At 43.9% G+C, this 14918-nt stretch overlaps 1 long non-coding RNA gene across 1 annotated transcript; it reads right to left on the minus strand.

Annotated features, from left to right (window-relative positions):
- Positions 1 to 9071: 9071 nt before the first annotated feature.
- LOC142826593 (uncharacterized) lies at positions 9072 to 14698 on the minus strand. The gene is made up of 3 exons (XR_012900815.1): positions 14589 to 14698; positions 13359 to 13445; positions 9072 to 12697 (listed from the first exon to the last, which is right to left on the minus strand). It is a non-coding gene; the product is annotated as an uncharacterized LOC142826593 (long non-coding RNA).
- Between the last annotated feature and the right edge of the window lie 220 nt (positions 14699 to 14918).

The raw sequence follows: 14918 nt of genomic DNA on the forward strand, positions 1-14918 counted from the left end.
CACTAAGTGATTCTTGCATAAAATTGCCAAGCACTTGACAAAGTCATAATCACTGGGTAATGATCCATTATCCAATTGCCATAATTAGTTGCATTATTGATATTACCTCACTAGAGTAATTGGACTGATGCAACCTTTATTGGTAGAAAGAGAAATTGGCATATTGATGCTGTCAAGAAAGGGCATCATTTGAAGAACAACTCACACAAAGGGATTGTACAAACAACAATAATAAAATAACATGCCTGCAGCACTGTATCTTCTGCTTAATGTAGGTATGAGACAGGGTTAGGATCACAACAAACTTGGAGAGGAGGACAAAGCAAATGGCAGGATAGGCACTACTACATTTGATTGTAGCTAATTTTGTTGTTAGGGTCTGTTAGCATAGGAGAGCTAGGGAAGTGATTATTCCCCTTTATTTGGCACTGGTGGGGCCATATCTGGAGTACTGCGTCCAATTCTGTCTCCTTCCCGTTATAGGAAGGATGTTATTACATTGGAGTGGGTCCAGCAGTGGGCAACAAAAATGATGAGGGGGCTGAAGCACATGACTTATGAGGAGAGGCTGAGGGATTTGGGCTTATTTAGTCTACGGAAGAGAAGAATGAGGGGGGATTTGATAGCAGCTTCCAAAGAGGGTTGGAGAGAGGTTCCAAAGAGGATGGAGAGAAGTTGTTCTCAGTGGTGACAGATGGCAGAACAAGGAGCAATGGTATCAAGTTGCAGTGGGGGAGGTCTAGGTTGGATTTTAGGAAAAACTATTTCGCTGATGGGGGGGGGGGGGTGGATGGTGAAGCTCTGGAATGGGTTACCTGGGGAGGTGGTGGAATCTCCGGCCAAGAGGATTCCCCACTGCTGCTGAAGGTGGTGCCCTGGCTCTGAGATTGAAGGAGCATTACATATTCCAATTAATATTTAGTCCTATGTCCTTAAGTACTTCCTCCAGGGCTGGCCTTAACATGAGGCAAACTGAGGCAGCCGCCTCAGATGCCAGACTGTGTGTGTGTGTGGGTGGGGGGTGCCACTAGGACCAGAGTGTAGAAAATTGTGTCTGCTGCTGGTGCATATGTATTCTCTCTGCTCTAGAAGCACAGAGATGGTGGAGTGCCATTAGGGAATAGAACAGGAAGAAGGCAGAATTGAGACCTTTCAAAGTTTTGGCCCAAGTGAGGGGGTACAGGGGTGTCATTTGAGCTCCCCGCCTCAGGTGCCAAAATGTTGTGGGCCAGCCCTGACTTCCTCTTTCAAAATTTCAAAAATACAAGGGAGGTCAAGTTAACAGACCTGTAGTTTTTTGGATCACTTTTTTTCCTTTTTTTCAAAATATGTCCTCTCCATCCTAGCTGACATAGCGGAGCAATGTGGATGGAAGTGTGGTGGGAACAATGAACTGCATGCTGAATTGTGGCTTCCTGTCTGTGAAACCCAAGAAAGTGGTGCCCCAGATATGCTGTTATGGTCTCCGCAAATGCACGAGTCCACAAGCATTCCAACCTCCCCCTACATTTTCATGTCATTCAAAAAGGCAATTTTCATCCAACAAATTTTGATAAAAAATGTGCAACCAGCCCAACACAAAATCTTTAAATCAAGATGGGATGTTTTTCTAAAAGATATGGTTGAGTCAAGCTACAAATTTTGGGCTTGATGTAGGAATCAGTGGCTGAAATGCCTATGCTTCTATTATGAAGATGGTCAGACTTGGTGGTTCTTTTTGGCCTTAACATCTCAGAACTTCACTTGGATCCTGAGAGGAAGATGTTCTGGATGTGAAATTCACAGCTGTCTGGGAATGGGGTTGCATTCCCAGGAAAGGCTATGCAGCCAAAAGTCCTATTTGAAGACTATAATAGGCCAAAGGGCCATATACGTTTTTGCTGTCTATCTGCACAGGACTGAATTTCACCTTAGAAGAATAAATCAAAAGGCTGACTCACAATGCCTCTTACCCAACCCAATGCCTATTTCACCATCTGATATATGTCCCCAGGACTCTCATGATATTAGGATAATGAGGCAGTACTGACAATTCTGTCCTCGCCGTCGGACCAGCATAAGGCCACGATTGGTAGTATTCCAATGCTATCTAACAATTAACCTTGACACAAGTCTTTTCCTTCCAAAATCCTGCTGGAGCACTTAGAAATTCAATTTCTCTCTGATAAAAGGAATTCAGATGAGTTTCAAATTATCATAGCTAGGGGAAAATCTCAGTGTCTTAATAAGAGTATAGGTGGCACTAAACCAGACTTGTCTTCTACAGTGAGAGAAAAACCCTGCTGCACATTAAAAAAATTAATTTGCTGATCTGTTTCAGAATCTATTTATACCAGAATCTACAAAGGGAAAATTAGATTGAAAAATGACTCCAGACACTACTTAGTAAAAATTATTTCATGCCAGTATGTGTGAAATTCAATATGTATTCTATTCATGTAGTGTATTTTATTGAAGTGAACAGCACCTCAAATATGCATTTCTGCATTCAGTTACGTTGGTCTATTCTTGATGGATCTATTAATGCTGAAGGAAGCTAATGCCTTCAGACTGTAAGTGGATTCTCTACCATTGTACTTTATTTTAAAAAAATTAAATGTATGAAGCTGTTCTGCAGCTTAAAACTAGTGCTGAAACCTAGCCAGAAGGAGCCTTATATCTGAATGTTTCAAGGAAAGGTATATCAAGTACAAGTTAAAAACAAACGCATTGTGTATTCGGGGTCGAGGTTGGGTTGGGGGAAAGCAAAAGGATCAATTAACATAATGCACGATACATAGTAAACCTAATCTGAATGGCCCCAGATTAAGGTGGGTGTGTTTTCCAAAATTCAGTGTATAAATGTCCTCTCGTATGCCACCCATAAAGTGTAAAGCTACTCAGTCTCCAGTAAAGCTTGTAGGTTTATGGGTGGAGTCCTTACTGTCTAGCTATCCATATGGACTTTATCACCATAGACCAGGGGTTGGCTACCTTGTCAAACCAAGGAGCCAAACTACATCAAAATTCAGAACAAGTTGTCATAAAGGGCCAATATAAGAATGTCCATTTGCATGACTGAAAATATACAACTTCATATTAATGATAATCGACAGGACTCGACAAACAATGTAATCTACTCACCCGGTGCCAGTAGATTACACCCTGGAAGAGCCAGTGCAGAGCGATCTGCGCATGCACAGAGTGCAGAACCGTGCAGCTGGTGAGCGGGGCTCGCCACCGCTTGGTGAGCCCTGATAATCTACATGATTAATAATAGCATAAATGAAACATACTCACAGACTTTATTTAATGGGACTTCTGCTGCTGCATCTTTCCCCACATTTCTTTGAAGTTTACATCATAACTAGTTAAATTCAAGGTCATGCACACACTCAAGCTACATGAGTAATTATCAATTTTTAAAATTTTGAATTTTTTAATTTTAATTTAAAAAGTTGCATGTATTTTGGGAATGACAAAAGAGTCATATTTAGCTCAAGAGCCATCGGTTGCAAGGGTTACATGACTATTCAATTATACGCTACCTAACATTCCTACCTGCCATTCAACTGTAAGTGGCTTGCAGGTCTGTTAAGCCAGTTAGGAACAGCCCAAGATTCATTCTAGGCTAAAACACACATTGGAGGTGGAAAGCTGGTACAGACCTCAATTCCATTAATTAGAGTTCTCACTGGGCTGGAGAATATTATAGAGTGAAGAGTCATGACAGTATCACAGAGGTGTGTGTCTTAGCTTCTCTATGGGTATTCTATTTTCATCAGTCACAAATTTCCAACTGAGACTCCTTCACTTGGAACCCCATTTTGTTGTACAAGGCTAATTGATAATCCCCTATGATAGAATAATATTACCGTCAGCCCATTGAAATTCAAGAACAATGCTGGATCCTATAAATCATCACAATCTTAAAAAGGAGAGTTAAATGAGCATTGCATTATAAACCACACAGCACATTAATCACTCTGCTACAAACCATAAATATGACAAGTCCATCCATCAATCCAGCACCTCTCTTTCAGGTCTGTGTACACGGATGTTAGCAATTTAATGGCTTTACAAAGGCCTTTTTTGGAAAAAAAAAAATACCCTGGAGTACAGAGTCTTTTATTTATCATGATTATGGGAATTAGGACCCTGCTTTGGCCTCCTCTAGGACTCCTTCAGCACTTTAAGTTACACATGTGCTTAAGGATGTGGTTGAATCAGAACCTTGACTGCGGAAAAAATTCACCTCCTCAAAGGCTTGTCTGCATGAGCCCTTTCATTACCAACAGTACAGCTGCACCAATGGTAGCAACAGTAGTAACAATAGTGGAAGGACAGTCTTGTGGCAAAAACCCTGGACTCAGAAGGTCTGTGTCACCATTCCCAGATCTGCCACAGATTGTGTGTGTGTGATCTTAGGCAAGATACTTCACTCCTCTGTTCTTCACTTCTGTAAAAGTGGGGGTTAAGGGTACACCCCATATTCTTTATGGAAATATGCTTAAGTTATGAATACGGCCTAATTCAAATATGGTTTATTCAAAATATTGCATGTAATCTATCACTGGAAAGCTATTAATCCCCTGAGTGTGTATATCCTATTTGTGTGCACGGACTATTTCTATGTCCGAAAGTAAGAATATCAACTGTAGATTTATTATCAATGTGTTTATACTGGGAAAAGCAAATTTCCAGCCTATCAGGAACAAAATTGAAGAAGTTAGACCCAGAGCTAATAGCCCATTGTCAAGAGACAACTGAGTTGGGGAGAATTGTCTCCATGCAGACGTGCTTCAGATGCATGTGTCCATGTCATCCGGTGATGGACTCCATCTTGAATTTTGTACTTTTCCACAGGAGAGGGGAATTGAACAAAAGCTTCCCACCCCAGTGAAATTCTACATAAGGCAAGAGAAGTAAACAATGAACAGCTGACTTTACAGACTGCCTTACCCTCCCCCTTCATCCTTCCCCCCGCCCCCCACCAGAGAGGTTACATGAAAACACCTGGAAACAAAAGGAATGGAACAACAGGGGTGGAGGTGAACTAGGATCCAGGTCAGAAAGGACATCTCTGGCCTTAGAAGGACTGTACCTGAAATAAGAACTAGGGTGAGAAATTATGATTTGTAACAAGTTCTTTCAGTGTATTGTGCTTAGCTGCTGTGTTTTATTTTCCACTGGGGCTGTGCACCTGGGGACTGTGTCAAGTCTCTTTGACTGATCCTTCCCAGCACTAAGCTGCTTTCAGTTTCTCTGTTGCTCTGCTATGGGCTGTGACCTCCCGCCCCAATTCTGTGCCATCACTGGAGGAGACAGAAGAATCTGGCCTAGCATGTTGGGGAGGTGAAATGCTTCAGAGGGCAGGTAGGTGGACTCAGCGGTATTTTCAGCACATCAGTTGAGTGTCACAAGGGGATCTCTAATAGAAATGTAGCCGTGTTAGTCTGGTGTAGCTGAAGCAAAATACAGGACTATGTAGCACTTTAAAGACTAACAAGATGGTTTATTAGATGATGAGCTTTCGTGGATCAGACCCACTTTGGTCTGGCCCACGAAAGCTCATCATCTAATAAACCATCTTGTTCGTCTTTAAAGTGCTACATAATCCTGTATTTTGCTTCAAGGGGATCTCTGTGACTGAACTAGTCAAGGAGGTTGGCAGCTAGGTCAATGGAAGAATTCTGTTAACCTAACAGGCTACGTCTACACTGGCCCCTTTTCCGGAAGGGGCATGTTAATTTCAGCTATCGTAGTAGGGAAATCCGCGGGGGATTTAAATATCCCCCGCGGCATTTAAATAAAAATGTCCGCTGCTTTTTTCCGGCTTTTAGAAAAGCCGGAAAAGAGCGTCTACACTGGCCCCGATCCTCCGGAAAAAGCGCCCTTTTCCGGAGGCTCTTATTCCTTTGAAGTAGGAATAAGAGCCTCCGGAAAAGGGCGCTTTTTCCGGAGGATCGGGGCCAGTGTAGACGCTCTTTTCCGGCTTTTCTAAAAGCCGGAAAAAAGCGGCGGACATTTTTATTTAAATGCCGCGGGGGATATTTAAATCCCCCGCGGATTTCCCTACTACGATAGCTGAAATTAACATGCCCCTTCCGGAAAAGGGGCCAGTGTAGACGAGCCCACAGTGTCTACACCAGCACTTACCTCAGCTTAATTACATTCCACAGGGTGTGAAACTTTTCTCATCCCTCAGCAATGTAGCTAAGCTGACATACCTCTGAAGTATAGACCAGCCCTGTGTGTATGTGCAGCTCCTAGCACAGTGGGATCTGTTTTGGTTGGTGCATCTAGGGGCTAGTGTAACACTGGCAAGCAGAACCAAACCTGGGATCTCTGGAGCTTAGTGCATAAGGCTCTACTGCATGAGCTAAAATCCAGTTGGTTCTCAGCTAAGGCTGTAGAGCAAACTCATTTTCTCGCTCTGTAAGTGGTCTAAAATGCCACTACATGGGACGGTGAACCACACTCAGGTGTGAGGTGTGTGGTTACACTATTGCAAAATAACCATAATAATAAGAATAATGCAGCTAAGGAATTAGTGTTTCCTTCACCTTGTCATCTAGACGTGATGAAAAAGATGGTGAACACCTGTACCCTTCTACACTAGTGTTTATGATTAGGATATTGCTCTCCCTGGTAGACAAGACTAGATTATTCCAGTGGTCAGCTCTTCAGCTCCACTCTGCCTTAGCACAGTGGTTCCCAACTGCCAGTCCATGGACTGGTGCTGGTCTGTGAACTGCTGGCTACCTGGTCATGGTGGTTGCCAGGGCAGAAACCGGCTGTTCATGGCGGCTCAGCTCTGGCAGCTGTGGTGGCTGATTTTGCCAGGCAGCAGTTCTGGGGCTGAGCAGGTGGCAGGAGGTGGCAGAACAGGAGGCACCTTCCTCCTTCCTCCCTCCCAGGTAGCTCCACACGCTCCCCCATTGCCTCTATCCATGGGGGGCATAAGACATGCTTGGGGAAGGAGGGGGCATGCTGCCAATGGCCACTCCCCCTGCCCACATGGCAGTAATGGCCACGGTCCCTAGAGGGGGCAGCCTCGCTCTGGGAAGTGCAGGGGTGGGGTGGGGGCTGAAGGGAAAAGGGGTGTTGGTTGAGGGCATGGTGGGGTCATGGGGTAAAAGGGTGTTGGCATGGGCTGTAGGGGTCAGAGGTTAAAGGGTCAAAGGGCATGGAGCATAGGCATGGGGGGGCCACAGGGTGTTATGCACTGGGGAGCAAGGGGCTGGGTTGGGGGTAGGCAGACAGGTAGCATTTTATTTGCAGATTCACATATTCATTATTTGCAAAATGAATATGCAATTATGCAAATAAAATGTTACCAGTCTGCCAAAAGTCTGAACGGGTTTGCTGGTCTGCGGTATAAAAAAGGTTGGGGTCCACTGCCTGAGCATAAATGAAAAGACTAGGTTAGTGCCTTTGTGTGACTTCTTAGAAAACCTGAATTCATAGGTGACTTATGGTGGAAGTGCACAGGTCTCTGTGTATTAGTCCCTGGCATGTTCACATCCTCAAATCACCACAAAGGATTGGTGGTTTCAGAGTAGGATGGGAACAACAGGAGTGCTGTCAATTAGTATTCAGGCATAGTAGGAAATCTGCGTGGGATGTCAGGGATGGTACTGCTGCAGCTACTGCAGCCTCACGACATGCTACACTAGTACAGCGAGGTGAGCAAGTCTGCAGAACATCTGCCCACTACATCTGACTCTTACCAGTGCTGCTAGTCCTGTACTTTCATCAACACCACAGTAACAGAACACAAGTCTCCCTCTCATTCTGCCCATCTGTCATATATCAGTCTGGCATTCAAGTGAGGGATAAGTGGGTAGAGTTAAACCTGTTTACATGGCTCACTGCTGGAGAACTGCCTTTCCAAAATGGCACTTAAAGGTTCCTTTTAGTCTTGTTTATTCTGATTCTCTTTTTTTGTTAAAAAAGCAGCATAATGTATCCCAGGGCCTGTGGGATCCTGGTTTTTAAACCTGGCATGCACAAGAACCTTAATGAATGCTTCTGCCTCCTCCATAGTGCACTTTCATACTCTCTCACTTACTGTAAAATAGATTTCACCATCAATTTCCCCTCATTTCTTTGCTCCAATGGAGGAAGTAGGGGACAATGCAGAGGTATGCCATAAAAAATATGCCCCCCAAAAGTAGGAGCTCTAGTAAAGTCAGCAAACATCATAATCATTCTGGGCTCCATCTGTATGGCACTGAGCATTTCACATATTTCAAGCACATGCCCAGCTTTATGCATGCACATAGTTTCACTGATGTCCATTGGGAATACTCATGTGCTCAAAGTTAAGCATGTGTCTAAGTGCTTTGCTGGATCGAGGTCAGCATGCTCCAACATTGTGCAGGATCAAGCCCTGTCGACATATACGTGGTCATCTGAGGATCTCAAAGGGTGGTACAAACATTAATGAATTTTGGCCTAGTCTACACACAGAAATTGTACCAATTTAACTAAATCACTGCTAAAGTAATTTAACTAAACCAGTGCAACTGCTTTGTGTGAAGCGATGAATATTGATTTAGCTTAATTCTATGATCTGCCTGATAGCAGGCTAAACTACCCCAGTGCAAATGGCAGCATATCCTGCCTACACTAGGCGTGAATGGGTTCAGATACACCAGCTGTGAGTTACTGATTGCTAAAGCAAGCTGATCCCTAGCATAGACAGGGTCTGAGTCAAAGAAATTTTATGTGATTTTCTCCAGGTCAGGCAGGAAATCAATGTCACAGGAATAGAATTGTGACAGAATATGCACTGCTTTCATTCCTTTACATACATATTGACCCTTTATTCTCCCCACTAAACAGCTTCCTACTAATTAACATCATATATATATATGTTTCAGAGGTACTTGTGCTATTTTAAAGCAATTAGCAAGATGCTCCTCAACTCCTGTAAGCTTTTCAGGACAGAGAATTTACTAATATCAAGTGCTTTGCCCATCTGCAGTTTTATATAAAAAGTACATTAAAAAACATGTTACATAATTGTTCAGGATGCAACGCCAAACACTCAAAAGTTAGGAAATGCCAGAATTAAAGTTCTCCGCACAACCTTTAATTCTGGTTCCTTGGGCATACAAATTGTGGTGCACTCCTAAATTATATGCTATGGTTTCCACAGGAATCCTAGCTCATCCACTTTGACTATGTCTTGTAGCCAATCTCTAGCAAGTTCTGCTGAGGCAAACATATGCAGAAAATTATGATATTCAGGAGCTTATGACTTGGCCTGATTGGAATGGATTTTTGCAGGGGATAGCAAAAGGCATCTTCCTAAATCCATAACTATTCCAATGTTCAGTTTCAATTTCCTGCCAGGCACTGTGGAGGTGCTAGTAGTTCTCTTCAAAACAACAGACATTGTCGGAATGGAAAACTTTAGACAATAGGGCTACATTTACACTGGCAGCTTCTTGCGCAAGAACTATTTTACGGAAGAGTTCTTGTGCAAAAAGTCTTCCACAAGAGTGTGTCTACACTGGCATGTGCTTTTGCGCAAGAGCATTCATGGCAGTGTGGACGCTCTCTTGCGCAAGAAAGCTCTGATAGCCATTTTAACCATAGGGGCTTCTTGAGCAAGAAATTCATGTTACCTGTCTACACTGCCCTCTTGTGGAAGAGCTCCTGCACAAGGGAGCTTATTCCTCGTGGGGAGAGTAATAACTCTTCTGGAAGATGCCCTGTTTTACAACGCTATACTGTAAATTTACTTGAGCAAGAATGCATGTGCAGTGTAGACAGCAGGCAAGTTTTTGTGCAAGAACGGCTGTTCTCGCGCAAGAATCTGCTAGTGTATACATAGCCTCGAAGTAGCAGCCAGCACCACTCCCTCTGTGATGAATAATAAATAGAGTGAGGATCAAATGGAAACCTTGGACCGGGGAAGACTGTAGACATTAGGATGTGGAGTTGAACTTTGTGGCCCCATCACGGGGCACCCTGTCTGCACCCCCTATAGGGTAAATATGGCCCAGCGGCAGCATCTATAGCGCCCCCTGCCTGGGGCAAATATGGCCCAGCTGCAGAGTCTATAAGCCACTAGACTGGCTTCCCCCTCTGGGGGACAAGGGAAGAGGGGCTCGGGCCCTCCCTCTCTACTGGGCCACACCCGAGGGCCCTATCAGCAGTGGTCGGTTCCCTCCACTGGCTCAGTGGGAAGTTCGCCCCAAAGCCTGCCAAACCCGCCAGGGTGCCTCCTGCTCCCCACCCTGGGCTACTTCCTACCCCTGTCCTGCATCATCTCCACCTGGGCTGGTGAGTGCTGCTGTGTTGGTGACTACAGCTAGTGCTGCGGTGGCCCTGGCTGGCGTGGCGGCTGCAGCTCCGACTGGGGTGGCAGGGGTGCTTGCGTCTGTGCTCTGTCAGGAGCTTCTTCCCCAACTGAGCTGCTCCACTGGCCTTTATACTGGCCCTGCAGCCAGAGCATGCCCAGCAGGGCTGCAGGGGAGGGATCTTTTCAGCCCAGCAAGCCTGGTTAACCCCTTCCCTGCCAGTGCGGGGTTGGTACACCCTGTCACAGGCCTGGTCACATCTCTAATGGTGAATAACAAAATGTAGCATTTCCGTTTCCTGTGAGCTTGAATAAGACCCAAGTAATCGCCAAACCCAGTAGGTCTGACTTCATGAGAAACTGACTGATTTCTGCATATCTTAATCAGCTTCCTATGCTCTGTGAATGAAGGAGGAGACTTCTTAAAATATCTAATCTGAAAGAACTGTTTCCAAATGCCTGACCTGTCAGCAAGTGCATTATATGTCGTGTCATGTTCTAAACTAACTCAACCTGGCCTAACACATCTTGACAAGATGCTATAACCTGGTGTAGAATTTTGGAAAGGAGTAACAGTCCTTTCAGGATAAAGTAACTTGGCCAAATAAACTCTGATCAGAATATCTGCAGGCAGATACGAGCAGAGGGGATGCTAAGCTTGTCAGCCAGCCCAGCAAATTGTCTTCCTGAGATACACTGGCACATTTCTTTCCACTACAGTGTTGTGTAGCTCACTGCAGGAAATTCTGATTGTTTTTAGTTATCGTCTATCACTAGATTTTAAATATATAATATTGCTGGCTTTGAAAAGTCTCTTAAAACAGCAGACACTGAAAATCAATATGTCTTGACTATAACATTTACTAGATTACTGGCTGTTAAACTGTGGATCTTGGACTGCTGGGGTCTGCAGAGCCATTCCAGGGAATCCATGGAGCTGCTTTTAGTAATAATGGAGAAACTTCTGTCATTTTTTCCAAACATTTACACTTCCTGTTAATGGAGCTCACTCCAGAGCCAGTCTAGGGTTCCTAGCAGCTTGATTGATTAGCAAAATTAAACAACAACTAGCAGCTGTCAGACACCCAGCTTAGCTACTTTGTGGCTTTCTTTGATTCCAGCAGGTGTTTATTTTTGTGTAAATTGAAAAGTAACTGAAGTTTTGGATGATACCGAAATAGGAGTAGCAGCAATGAATTATGTGAATGAATCTTTGGCTGGTTAGCTGAGGGAATAGAGGTATTGCACTTTTAGGGCTCCCTTGCAGCAGATGGGGAGAGGCATGGACAAGAAGGGCAGGAAGCCGTTCAGTAGAAGTCACTGCATTGCCCTTCCTGCTGAGTGAAAGAGTGTGTGAAAGGGGGTATTTATACTCCATGCAGTTTCTTTTTTGGGATCGGGCTGGAAGAAAACAACCTCCCACCCACCCACCCGGCAAAAGCACTTGGCTTCTTTTTGACCTGCTGTGGCATTACACTAGTAGTTGCCCTTTTCCTTGAGAGGTCGGGAAGGAACGTTTCTCTCAGCTCCAGAGTGGCCAAGGCAGAATGGGTTTGTTACCTTTCCCCACAGTTGGTCTTAGGCATGGAGCAACTTAATGTGTAACACTTGTGGCAGGTGTCCAGTGCAGTTACTCAGTATGGAAGGGAAATGGTTATCTATGGAATGGACTGGAAAAGGGTTTGAAGAAAAAGCATCCCTTGAGGGAGCTGAGGAAGGGGCTTTGAATATCTGGAACAACAAGGACTTGACCCTCCTCTCCCGACTCCTCCTGCCCTGTACAGTTTGTTGCTAGCTGCTCCCGGATATTTTAATTGAATAAAACTGTGGCCTAACTATATCTCATCCATGACTTTCTGTTTTATGGATAGACAGAGACAGTAGCAGCTGATGGCAGTGGAAACTGGTGGTGCGAGGGTCAGACAGAGGTGTCACATGATGGAATTTCTGCATTGGGATATGGAATAATCTGCCAAGGGGAGTGAAAGTTGTATCACTTGAGACATTTAAAATTAGACTACACAAAGCACAAGGCAGTAATCCGGTATTGGTTAGGTGGACATAGACTACAAGGATCTGACACTGTAGACCTACTGGGCTAACCTGGTGGTGACCCTCACACATTCCTCAAGCGTTTTTAGGAGTTATGATCACAGAGCGCCCACCTCTGGGACAGGGCTGAAGTGCTGTGTCACTCAACAGGGACCCCCTCTGGATAGTTCAAAAGTGGCACAACTGATTTCTTAAGCTGTATTCTCTATTACTCTGTTAGACGGATGGGAACAACATTTAAATCCATGGAAAAGTAGGCAGACAGAATGTGAGGAGTCCCATGTTCCATTAGCGATGGAGACAGGAAGAAGTAATGATGACTGAAGTGTTCTCGTACTCTCCTATTGATATCTGTGGCAAGACAAACAGATGAAAACAGAGGTGAGAAACCTTCAGCTTGTATGCTGGGGTCCTGGCCCGCAAGGCTTGGGGCTCACCTCCCTCAGCATCACGGAGTCTGCACTGGCTTTCCAGCGCCATGCCTTCCCCCCACCCAATGGGGCTGGAGCAATAGCTTCCTGCTTTTGGGGGCAAGCCCCCAGCTTTGCAGGCTGGAGCAAGGCAAACTGGGCCAGATTCGGTCTGCAGGCTGTCTGGCACATTGCCACTCCCCATTCCCCCCGGCTGCCTGAATTGCAGTGCAGGGAAGTACTCGCCTGGAGGCTTTCCCCCACTACTTCCAGGGGCGGGAATCATGGCCCATGGGAGCAGGTGTGTGGCGGGGGGAGGGAGGGACACAGCCATGTGTGCCTCCGGGGAGATGCGCATCCCTCAGTAAGCTTCCCCCAGTCCTCTCATTCACCTCTCCTTCTGTCCAGGCTCCCACCCGCAGCCCACTCCTATGCCCTTCCTCCCACCCAGACCCACCCTTCCCCAGCCTGTTTTTTTTTTCCTTTCTTTTTTTCCCCCTTTTCACTTTTGTGTGACCCCCGACTGATTTTTCTATAGGACAGTGAACCCCTGATCCAAAAAAATCCCCCCCCCAGATTAAAAGTTAAAGCATTTTTTTTACTTTAAAAACCAAAAGCTTTTTTTCCTCAGGGCTTTGCGATTCTTCTCCCCATATCCTAGAATCCCTGATCTTCATTGGGGGTTTTGGCTGAGTGAAGAATGCAGAATTAGGGTCTTTGCTTTATAATCAGAAAACATGGTAATTAGAAATGTTTAACAGAAAAGGAATTATACATAATGGGAATTTGGAGAAAGTATTAGAACTGCCAGATATTTTACTATACGTCTTTATAGCACCTAGCAACATGGAACTCTGATATCAGGTGTGTGTGTGTGTGGGGGGGGGGGGGGGGAGGGAGGCTCCAGATGTTTCTATAACACAAAATATACAAAAATTATTTCACAAATAAAGGTGTTGTGTTTGATCTACTATAATTGGAGACCATTGTTTTGTGAGTATTCAGGCAGCTAGTGAGTATTTGTGAAAATGTTAATCAAGCCTGAATTAATTTTAGCTCAAGGGAATATTCATCTAAAAAGGCAGCATATCAGAAGTGTGGCACTTGGTGTCCATTAATCATCCTTCATTAGTCTCCTGTTTAAAATTTTCAGTTATTTGTCAGAGAATAGAAACACCATGTCACTTTGTTGGCCAATCGCATACAAACAGTTAACACAAACAGTTTAAAAATACTTAGGCTGAAATTTGTTTTCACAAATTATTTGGCAAATACATATGATTGGTTTACAAACAAATAGGGGGAAAAAGAGGAGGGAAAGAAGTTTAATTTGTTATAAATTTAGGAAGCCTTTCCATTTTCTTTAATAAGTTTTGGATTATACACACAAATCATAAAATATCATTTGACTCATTTTATTCTGTGGTGAGTTGTGAACTGCGGAGATCCATATAAGAAAGGCAAAAATTGATTTTTTTTAAAATTAAGACTAGGTAAGTCAAATCAACTCTGTGAAATGCCTTCTTAGTATCAATTAGGAGTTGAATGCCTTTTGTTTGGAGAAACATTCACATTCTATTCTATTTTAGATTGTTTCTTGTACTAACCTCATCACCATAATATCCTAGAAGCAGTGTGAGGTGAGAAGAGAGTATCTGAGAGATCAGCATGAAAGAAGAAGGTAGGACATTGGTGGTCAGCACATGAAAAATCTATGTTTCTGTTTTTTCAGAGCTATAATCAGAGCTGTCTTTGTATCTTTTGGGAGGCATCCTATTTTTGACAGTTTGTACTGCAGATTGAAACACAGGTAAAAGTAAATGATAGAATACCTTATAAAATTTTGAAAGGAAATCAGCCAAACAAGACTTGCCCAAGGCATTAATAGACATCATATCAAGGAGTTCCTGTTAGAATATGGAGACTTCCTGGAACTCAAGATCTTAAAAGAAAATATCCCAAGTTTTGACACTACCAACCTCTTTAACCATAATAAAAATGCCATCAAACATATCACAAAGCCAGGAAAACTTCAGCATCTGCAATATGCATTTTTTCAAAGCTCCATTTGCTCCACATAATTTCATCTTTATTTCTTGTTCAGAAATCATAAGATTACTTCAGACATATTAGTTTCTTCAGATATGTTTTGATTTTTTTAA

This window comes from Pelodiscus sinensis, chromosome 1 (assembly GCF_049634645.1).
Source record: "Pelodiscus sinensis isolate JC-2024 chromosome 1, ASM4963464v1, whole genome shotgun sequence".
Lineage (NCBI taxonomy): Eukaryota > Metazoa > Chordata > Testudines > Trionychidae > Pelodiscus > Pelodiscus sinensis.